The sequence below is a fragment of the Dermacentor silvarum genome, chromosome 8 (genome assembly GCF_013339745.2).
Source record: "Dermacentor silvarum isolate Dsil-2018 chromosome 8, BIME_Dsil_1.4, whole genome shotgun sequence".
NCBI lineage: Eukaryota > Metazoa > Arthropoda > Arachnida > Ixodida > Ixodidae > Dermacentor > Dermacentor silvarum.
The window spans coordinates 184922066-184931073 of record NC_051161.1 but is presented as its reverse complement, the minus strand read 5'-3'; positions in this window follow the sequence as shown (position 1 = coordinate 184931073).

Below are 9008 nucleotides of genomic sequence, written 5' to 3'. Positions count from 1 at the left end.
GGTTTCGTTACAAAGCGGTGACATAATAAAGTATATGCAATAGCACTATTGCCTCACGAGGTCCTTGAAATCAAGGACTGAGAGGCACGTGCTGTAAAATGTTTTTGCACTGCAGCTGCAGCCTGCAAGTCGAGACTGCGCTACAGATACCCTGGCCAGATGACTTGTAACGTGTTTACATCTGCTAAAAACTTTAAGACGGCATTAAAATCAAAAAGCGGTTCATGGCTAAGAAAGAATGCTGGGTGAAGGGGGATGTACTCACGATACGCGGGATAAAAGTACTTTTTACGTTGAGCTTCTATTTCTGGGCACTGGATAAGGACATGGAGAACTGTAAGTATGTCGCCACACCTATCACATGTCGGAGGATCACTTCCTGTAAGGAGATACGAGTGTGTTCCATAGGTATGTCCTATCCTTAACCTGCAAAAAAGCACTTCCTTGTGTCTTGTTGTTTTCTGAGATATCCATCTCCCAATTCTTGGCTTGATTTCATGTAGCTTATTTTGCACTTGATTATCCCACTGCCTTTGCCAATATTTTCGTAATTCATGGCGCAAGAAAGGCTTTAGGTCAGTGGAAGGGATGGCTATGTTTCTATTCGTATGTTCAAAAACTACTGAAGTGGCACTTTCGTCTGCAGCTACGTTGCCTTTAATGCCTCTATGGCCAGGTACCCAGCATATTATGATTACTTGGTTGTCCTTGTAAGCTGAGCATATCAAGCTGTACAGTTCGTTATAAACTGAATTCTTGTGTTTTCGTAGACTCATTAGAGCTCTAACGACGCTCAATGAGTCTGTGAACACAATTGCTTTTGTAATATTCATTTGTTTTATGTGTTTGACTGCTGAAAGGATTGCGTATGCTTCTGCTGTAAAAATACTTGTATGTGGATTTAGTGCCCCGGACACTGAAAGAGACGGTCCCAAAGCTGCGTAAGCAACACCAGTAAACGATTTGGAGGCGTCCGTATAAAATTCACTGCAAGAATACTTCTCCCGAAGTCCAAGAAAATGCGAATGTATGTGTGCTTCAGGTGCCCATTTTGATATTTCTACGAAAGAGATATCGTACTGGATGGTCTGCCACTCCCAAGGTGGTGGAAGCCTAGTAGGAGCCATTAGGACATTCTTTAGAAGAGGGACGCCTGTTTCTTCTGAAAGTGCTTCCAACCGGTGTGACAGAGGAGGCCTAGTGGCCGGGCGGTTACGGAACAGCCTGGCCGTGGACAAGTCGCGAATGGTAGAATGACATGGATGCTGGCTATCTGATTCAACCTTCAGGGCGTAGGCAAAACTTAAGTAAGTCCTTTGGAGATGTAGTGACCACTCGTTTGATTCAACGTACAGGCTTTCTACAGGACTAGTCCTGAAGGCACCTGTAGCAAGACGGATGCCTAAGTGGTGAACGGAATCTAGCATCTTCAAAGCACTGGGTGCAGCGGAATTATATACTATAGCTCCGTAGTCGAGGCGCGACCTTATGAGACTTTTGTAGAGGCTCAAAAGGCATCTCCTATCGCTTCCCCATGATGTCCGGGACAATAGCTTCAGTAGATTCATTGTCTTCAAACACTTCGCTTTCAGATATTTCAAATGGGGGATAAATGTTAATTTAGAATCTAAAATGAGGCCTAAAAATTTATGTTCATGGCTCACAGATAGCCGCTGTCCATTAAGATGAATACAGGGGTCAGGTAGTATACCTCTCTTGTTCGAGAAAAGAACGCAAGTGCTTTTTTGAGGGTTCAGTTTAAATCCATTCTCGTCAGCCCATTTACAAACTTTGTTTAACCCAAGCTGTACATGTCGCTCACAGATAGAAATGTTACATGATCTAAAACCTATTTGCACGTCATCCACATACACGGAATAAAACATTGTACGAGGTACGACAGTGTGGAGCGAGTTCATTTTCACAACGAAGAGAGTACAGCTCAGCACACCACCTTGAGGTACACCTGTTTCTTGAGTAAATGGACGAGATAGGATATTGCCAACCCTAACACGGAACGTGCGGTTAGATAGATAGCTTTGAATCACGTTCAACAGGTTGCCTCGGACTCCCATTCCAGCCAGATCAAGGAGAATTCCAAAACGCCAAGTTGTGTCATATGCCTTCTCCATATCTAAAAATACCGATAATAAAAACTGTTTGTGCACGAAGGCATCTCGGATATTCGCCTCGATGCGGACAAGGTGATCAGTTGTGGATCTACCCTCCCTAAAACCGCACTGCAAGGGGTCTATTATTTTGTTGATTTCAAGATAATGGATCAGGCGTCGATTTACCATTTTCTCAAAGAGTTTGCATAAGCAGCTTGTCAGGGCTATAGGCCTATAGCTGCTGGCCGAACACGGGTCCTTGCCTTCTTTAAGAATAGGTATTATGATTGCTTCCTTCCAGGCGGACGGAATATAGCTGGCAGAGAAAATGGCGTTGAAAAGCGATAGGAGTGTTTTGTGTGCTTCGGGGTGTAAGTGTTTTATCATCTCGTAAACTATTCGATCGTTTCCGGGGGCCGATTTATTACAACAATTTAGTGCAGTCTGAAATTCTGCCATGTTAAACGGGCGGTTGTAAGGTTCATTTCTTTCTCCTTTCCGATCCAGAGGCAGTCGCTCTGCTTGTCGCTTGTGTCTCAGGAATGTATCTGAATAATGGGATGAACTGGAAATGTACTCAAAATGTTCCCCTAGAGAATCAGCTTGGGCCTCAAGAGTGTCTCCTTGTGTATTCACTAATGGTAGAGGATGGGTTTCACGACCTTTTATCTTGTTTACCCTTGTCCAAGCTTTTCTTTCATCTGTATAAGAATTTATGCTAGAGATGTATCTCTGCCAGCTTTCCCTTTTGGCACGGCGGCGTGTTCTTCTTCCTTCAGATTTTATTTTCTTGAAGCTGATAAGATTCTCTGTAGTCGGAGAGTCACGGAGGTGATTCCAAGCCTTATTTTGTTTTTTTCGTGCTTCTCTACATTCATCATTCCACCAGGGAACACGTCGTTTAGAAGGCGATCCATTTGTTTCGGGGATACATATTGACGCCGCATCAACAATAAACGCTGTCAAATACGCCACTGCATCATCGATAGGAAGTGTAGAGATGTCTTCCCAGTTCATGCGCGTGAGTTCTTTATAACGCTTCCAGTCGGCTGACTCGACTTTCCAATGGGGGACCCGTGGAGAGCACTCATCTGCTTTTGTTAATTTTATGACAATGGGAAAATGGTCGCTCCCATATGGATTCTTAATCACGTTCCACTCTAGGTATGGTACGAGCGTGCTAGATGCAAGGCTTAAATCGATAGATGAATATGTTTTGTTTGCCATGCTGTAAGATGTAGGCTCTTTTTTATTTAGTAAGCATGCACCTGTAGAGAGGAAGAAGCTTTCTACTAGGCGCCCTCTAGCATCACAGCGACGATCTCCCCAAAGGGTGTGGTGTGCATTAAAATCGCCCACGACAATATAAGGCTCGGGCAGTTCACAGATAAAACTGTGAAATTCTGTTTTTGACAGGTGGTAGTTTGGGGGGATGTATAAAGAGGTAATTGTGATCATCTTATTAAATAGTACTGTACGGACAGCAACTGCCTCTAGAGGCGTTTTAAGCTGTATTTGCCGGCAAGCAACACCTCTATCTACTATTATGGCCACACCGCCCGACGAGACAAGGGCGTCGTTGCGGTCTTTTCGGTAAATGGCATACTGCCGGAGAAAGTTCGTGTGGGAAGAATTAAGATGTGTTTCTTGGACACACAGCACCCTTGGATTGTACTTATGTAGGAGTTCCTTAATGTCATCTAGATTGTGGAGTAAACCCCTAACATTCCACTGTACGATCTGTGTATCCATTTTATATGTGTTTTGTGCTGTGTGTCTAAGAGAGGTAAATTAGGCTAGCTCACGAGGCCTTTCCAGGCCCCGTGATGGGGGTTTTCCCTTTCTTGCCGGCGCGCTCGAGGGAGCTGCGCCGTTCTTTGGGCGTCTGAGACGCCGGTGTTTTGTTTGTTGTATCCATCACCTCGTCTGAGGCGGTGGATAGTGCCCGCTCAGCGGGCACGTTTGCACGGGTTTCGGGCCTATCTGCACGGGCAGTGGCCCTGGGTCCCCCAGACCCGCGGGTCTGCTGGCCCTCCTTGGCAGGGGGCGGAACAGCACTGGCTGCTCCAGCCAGGGGGGCTGATGGCGTGACCGCCGTCACACTCCGTGTGACTTGGGCGGCCGCCGAATGATGTGACGTTGCCCCCCGGCGCGCCACATCGGTGTAGGACGGATTAGACTGGTTGTTCGTCGAGAAACGTTTACGTGCCTCTTGGAATGATAGGTTGAATTTGATTTTCAGTTCGATGATTTGCTTTTCTTTTTTCCACGATGGACACGAACGGGAGTACGCTGGGTGATCTCCGTCACAGTTAGCACAGTGGGTGGTGAAAGTGCAGGTATCAGACGAGTGCTCATTGGATGCACATTTTGCACAGGTGGTGCGCCCTCGGCAGCTTTGCGAACCATGCCCGAACCGCTGACACTTAAAGCATCGGCGCGGATTCGGGATGTATGGCCGTACACGGAGTTTGCAGTATCCAGTTTCTATCGAGTCTGGGAGGTTACTCGTTCCAAAGGTTATGATTACATGTTTTGTTGGGATTTGCTTGTCATCGCGCCTGATCGTGATTCTTTGGACCTTTACTACATTCTGATCTTGCCACCCCTCGAGTAGCTCGCTCTCACTAAGATCGATTAGGTCATCTTCAGAGATGACACCGCGGACAGTGTTCAATGATCTGTGTGGGCCCACTGATACAGGGATGTCTCCAAAAGCAATGAGTTTTGATAATTTGCTGTATTGGGTCTTGTCACGAACTTCAAGAAGAAGGTCGCCGCTTCCCATCTTAGTTACTTTGTAGCCTGATGATGATGATGATGATATTTGGTGTTTTGTGGCGCAAGGGCCAAGTGTGGCCAAAGAGCGCCAAGACAATGAATGGTATGTTTGCCATGATCAGTGAGTTCCGATGACAGGATGCAATGTGGCTGTAAAGGGGCCTAAGAACAAATCGCGGTATAGAAGCGTAAAACATATATCGAATAGAATTATGGCAGTGACGTGTGGAATGATCTATGGGTAGTGAACGGATGAGAAATGGTCATGGTGCTTAGAGTATTAAGAATATAAAAGCAGCACGACGCCTACCGGAAGCCTTTGTAGACAAAGACCAGGAGGCACGTGCTTTCTTTAAAAAAAAATACCGCAGCAGCGGCCTCTCCAGAGAGGCCGTGCTACAAGTCACCTGCATATATAACACGAAAGTTAGGTATATCCTTTAAAAACGCGATAACGGATTGGTATTTAAAAAGAGGTTCATTGCCCAAAAACATACATGGATGTAATGGTAGGTTCTGCCGTAATGATAATGAAAAATGTATTTTCCTCTGAGGCTCCAGTTCAGGGCATTGCAGGAGGACGTGAAGTACACTGAGTGGCTCGCCACATTCGTCACAGACAGGCGGAGCGCCACCGGACAATAAGTATGCGTGTGTACTGTATGTGTGTCCTATCCTGAGTCTGCAAAGTGTAACCTGTGTGTAGCGTGTTTTCGATTCTGACGGCCAATGAGCGAGATGAGGCTTGATAGTATGTAGTTTGTTGTTCGTTTCTCTGTCCCACAGACGTTGCCAGTAGGCTCTGACCTTTTTCTTGATAAGTGGCTTTAGGTCCATTACAGGGACGGCTGTGGGCGAAGTGGCAGCGTCTGTATGAGCAGATGTGGCTAGCTTGTCGGCCAACTCATTCCCTTCGATCTCGCGGTGCCCTGGCACCCAGCACAGCACAATTTGTTGCTTAGATGCATACGCGGTGCAAAGTATGGAATAAAGAGCTATAATGACGGGGTTTCTGTGCCTACTGAGAGTTTTTAAACATTTCAACACGCTCAAGGAGTCAGTGTAAATGACTGCCTTGCGTATGTCTAGCTGTTTGATCTGTTTAACCGCCGCCAGGATGGCGTAGGCCTCCGCTGTAAAGATGGTTGTGTTTGGGTGTAGAACTCCGGCAGCCCAAAAGGATGGACCGACCGCCGCGTAAGACACGCCAGTGTGCGACTTTGAGGCGTCAGTAAAATATTCCGGACAAGAGTATTTGTGCTGCAATTCGAGGAAGTGCATACGGATATGTGCGACCGGCGCATTCTTTGTAACATCAACGAAGGACAGATCACAGTCAATCAGCTGCCACTGCCATGGCGGCAGCTGTACAGGAGAGTACATGACATCGTGTTCGTGGAGCGACACATCCATCTCTTCGGCAAGACTTCTTACTCGCAGTGCGTAGGGCTTTCTTTCGCTAGGGCGGTTCTGAAAGGTTTGGGCACTGGACAGGTCATTTATAGTTGTGTAGGTAGGGTGAGTTTTGCTTGAGTTTACTTTCAGGAAATACATAAAGGACAAGTACGTTCTCTGCAGATGGAGTGACCATTCATTTGATTCTGCATATAGGCTTTCTACGGGGCTTGTTCTGAATGCACCCGTAGAGAGGCGGATGCCGAGATGGTGGACAGGGTCCAGCATCTTCAAGGAGCTCGGAGTCGCGGAGTGGTATATAATGGAACCGTAGTCTATACGTGATCGAATCAGGCTCTTATAGAGATTCAGTAGACATTTTGTGTCACTACCCCACGTAGTGCGAGACAACACTTTCAAGATGCTCATTGTCTTCATGCACTTGTTTCTTAGATACTTTAGATGTGGGATAAATGTTAACTTCGCGTCCAGAATTATGCCTAGAAATTTGTGTTCAGTTTTTACAGGTAGACCCTCACCTTGCATCTCGATGTTGGGATCAGGGTGCAGACCTCTCTTTCTGGAGAAGAGGACGCATGTGGACTTTTGTGGGTTAAGCCTAAATCCATTCTCGTCTGCCCACTTACATAGTTTGTTCAAACCAAGCTGAACCTGCCGCTCACAGATTGCAAGGTTACATGAGGTGAACCCTATCTGCACATCGTCGACATATACTGAATAAAATATGTTGCGTGGGATGTACAGACGCAGAGAGTTCATTTTTATGATAAAAAGGGTGCAACTGAGCACACCACCCTGTGGTACTCCAGTTTCCTGAACATATGGTACTGATAAGGCATTACCCACACGGACACGGAATCTGCGGTTGGACAGGTAACTTTCAATGATATTCAGCATATTTCCACGTATTCCAAAGTGTGCGAGGTCTCGCAGTATTCCGAACCGCCACGTGGTGTCGTATGCCTTTTCCATATCGAGGAAAACAGACAGGAAGAATTGCTTGTGGACAAAGGCTTCACGAATCTGAGCCTCTATGCGTATCAGATGGTCAGTGGTGGATCGGCCATCGCGAAACCCACACTGGTATGGGTCAAGCAGCTTGCTTGATTCTAGGAAATGTATTAGACGCCGGTTTATCATCTTCTCGAAGACTTTGCAGATGCAGCTTGTTAGAGCTATGGGCCGATAGCTGGATACGGACGATGGATCCTTGCCCTGCTTTAGGATAGGGATCACTATGGCCTCTTTCCAGGCAGAGGGGATCTCGCCGGAGGTCCAAATAAAGTTATACAGACAGAGAAGCGTTTTCTTCGTTTCAGAGGGCAGGTTTTTTAACATTTCGTATAGTATGCGGTCAGAGCCTGGGGCAGATTGGTTGCAACAGGTGAGTGATGCATACAGCTCTGCTAGAGAGAAAGGTAAGTTATATGGCTCGTTCCCGGTGCTCTTTCGGTCTAGGTTTTTCTTTTCTATTGCTGCTTTGTATTTTGTAAATGCTGGAGAATAATGTGATGAACTGGACACATGTTCAAAATGAGCACCCAGATGATTTGCTTGGTCCTCCAGGCTGTCTCCCTGCGTGTGTATCAGGGGAGGCGGATGTGTTTGTCGTCCTCTTACTCTATTGACCCTGTTCCAAACCTTGGCCTCATCCGTGTACGAATTGATGCTTGATAAGAATTTTTGCCAGCTGTCTCTCCTGGCTTGTCTGCGCGTTCTCCTACCTTGGGACTTAATTTGCTTGAAATTGACAAGGTTTTCAGCAGTAGGAGAATCGCGAAGCTGCCTCCATGCTTTGTTCTGCTGCCTACGCGCATTCCGGCATTGTTCATTCCACCACGGAACACGAGGTTTACTAGAAAGTCCACTTGTTTGGGGAATACACTTAGATGCTGCATCAATTATGAAGTTGGTAAAAAACTCGACGGCGTCGTCAACTCCGAGCACAGACATCTCAGCCCACGAGATCGTACTGGTAAGTGTCTGGTATTTCTCCCAGTCCGCTGCATCGACCTTCCACCGGGGAGCATGTGGTAGAGATTCGTGTTGTCTTGTTGCTCTCAGCAGTATTGGGAAATGGTCGCTCCCGTAAGGGTTTTTTATAACTTCCCATTCAAGTTCGGGTAATATGGATGGAGAAGCTATGCTGAGATCTATAGAAGAAAAAGTTTTGTTTGCAAGACAATAATATGTGGGTTCTTTTTTGTTTAGCAGACATGCACCGGATGAGAAAAGAAAGCCTTCAATTAGACGGCCTCGAGCATCGATGCGAGAGTCGCCCCACAGTCCGCTGTGTGCATTGAGATCCCCAAGAACAAGATAAGGTTCTGGCAATTCGTCTATTAGGGACTGGAATTCATGTTTGTGTAAGTGGTAATGTGGAGGTATGTAAAGCGAGCAAATGGTGACGAGTTTGTTTAAGAGAACAAGTCGAACTGCCACTGCTTCGAGGGGCGTTTGCAGCGGTAAACGTTGACACGCTATGCTTTTCTGAATTATAATGGCAACACCGCCTGAAGATGCAAGAGCATCATCGCGGTCTTTACGAAACGTAACATACTGTCGAAGAAAGTTTGCATGTTCCGATTTTAAGTGAGTTTCCTGTACACACAGCACTTTTGGATTGTGTTCGTGGAGAAGTTCTTGCACATCATCGAGGTTCCTAAGAATGCCTCGGACGTTCCACTGTATGATTTGTAT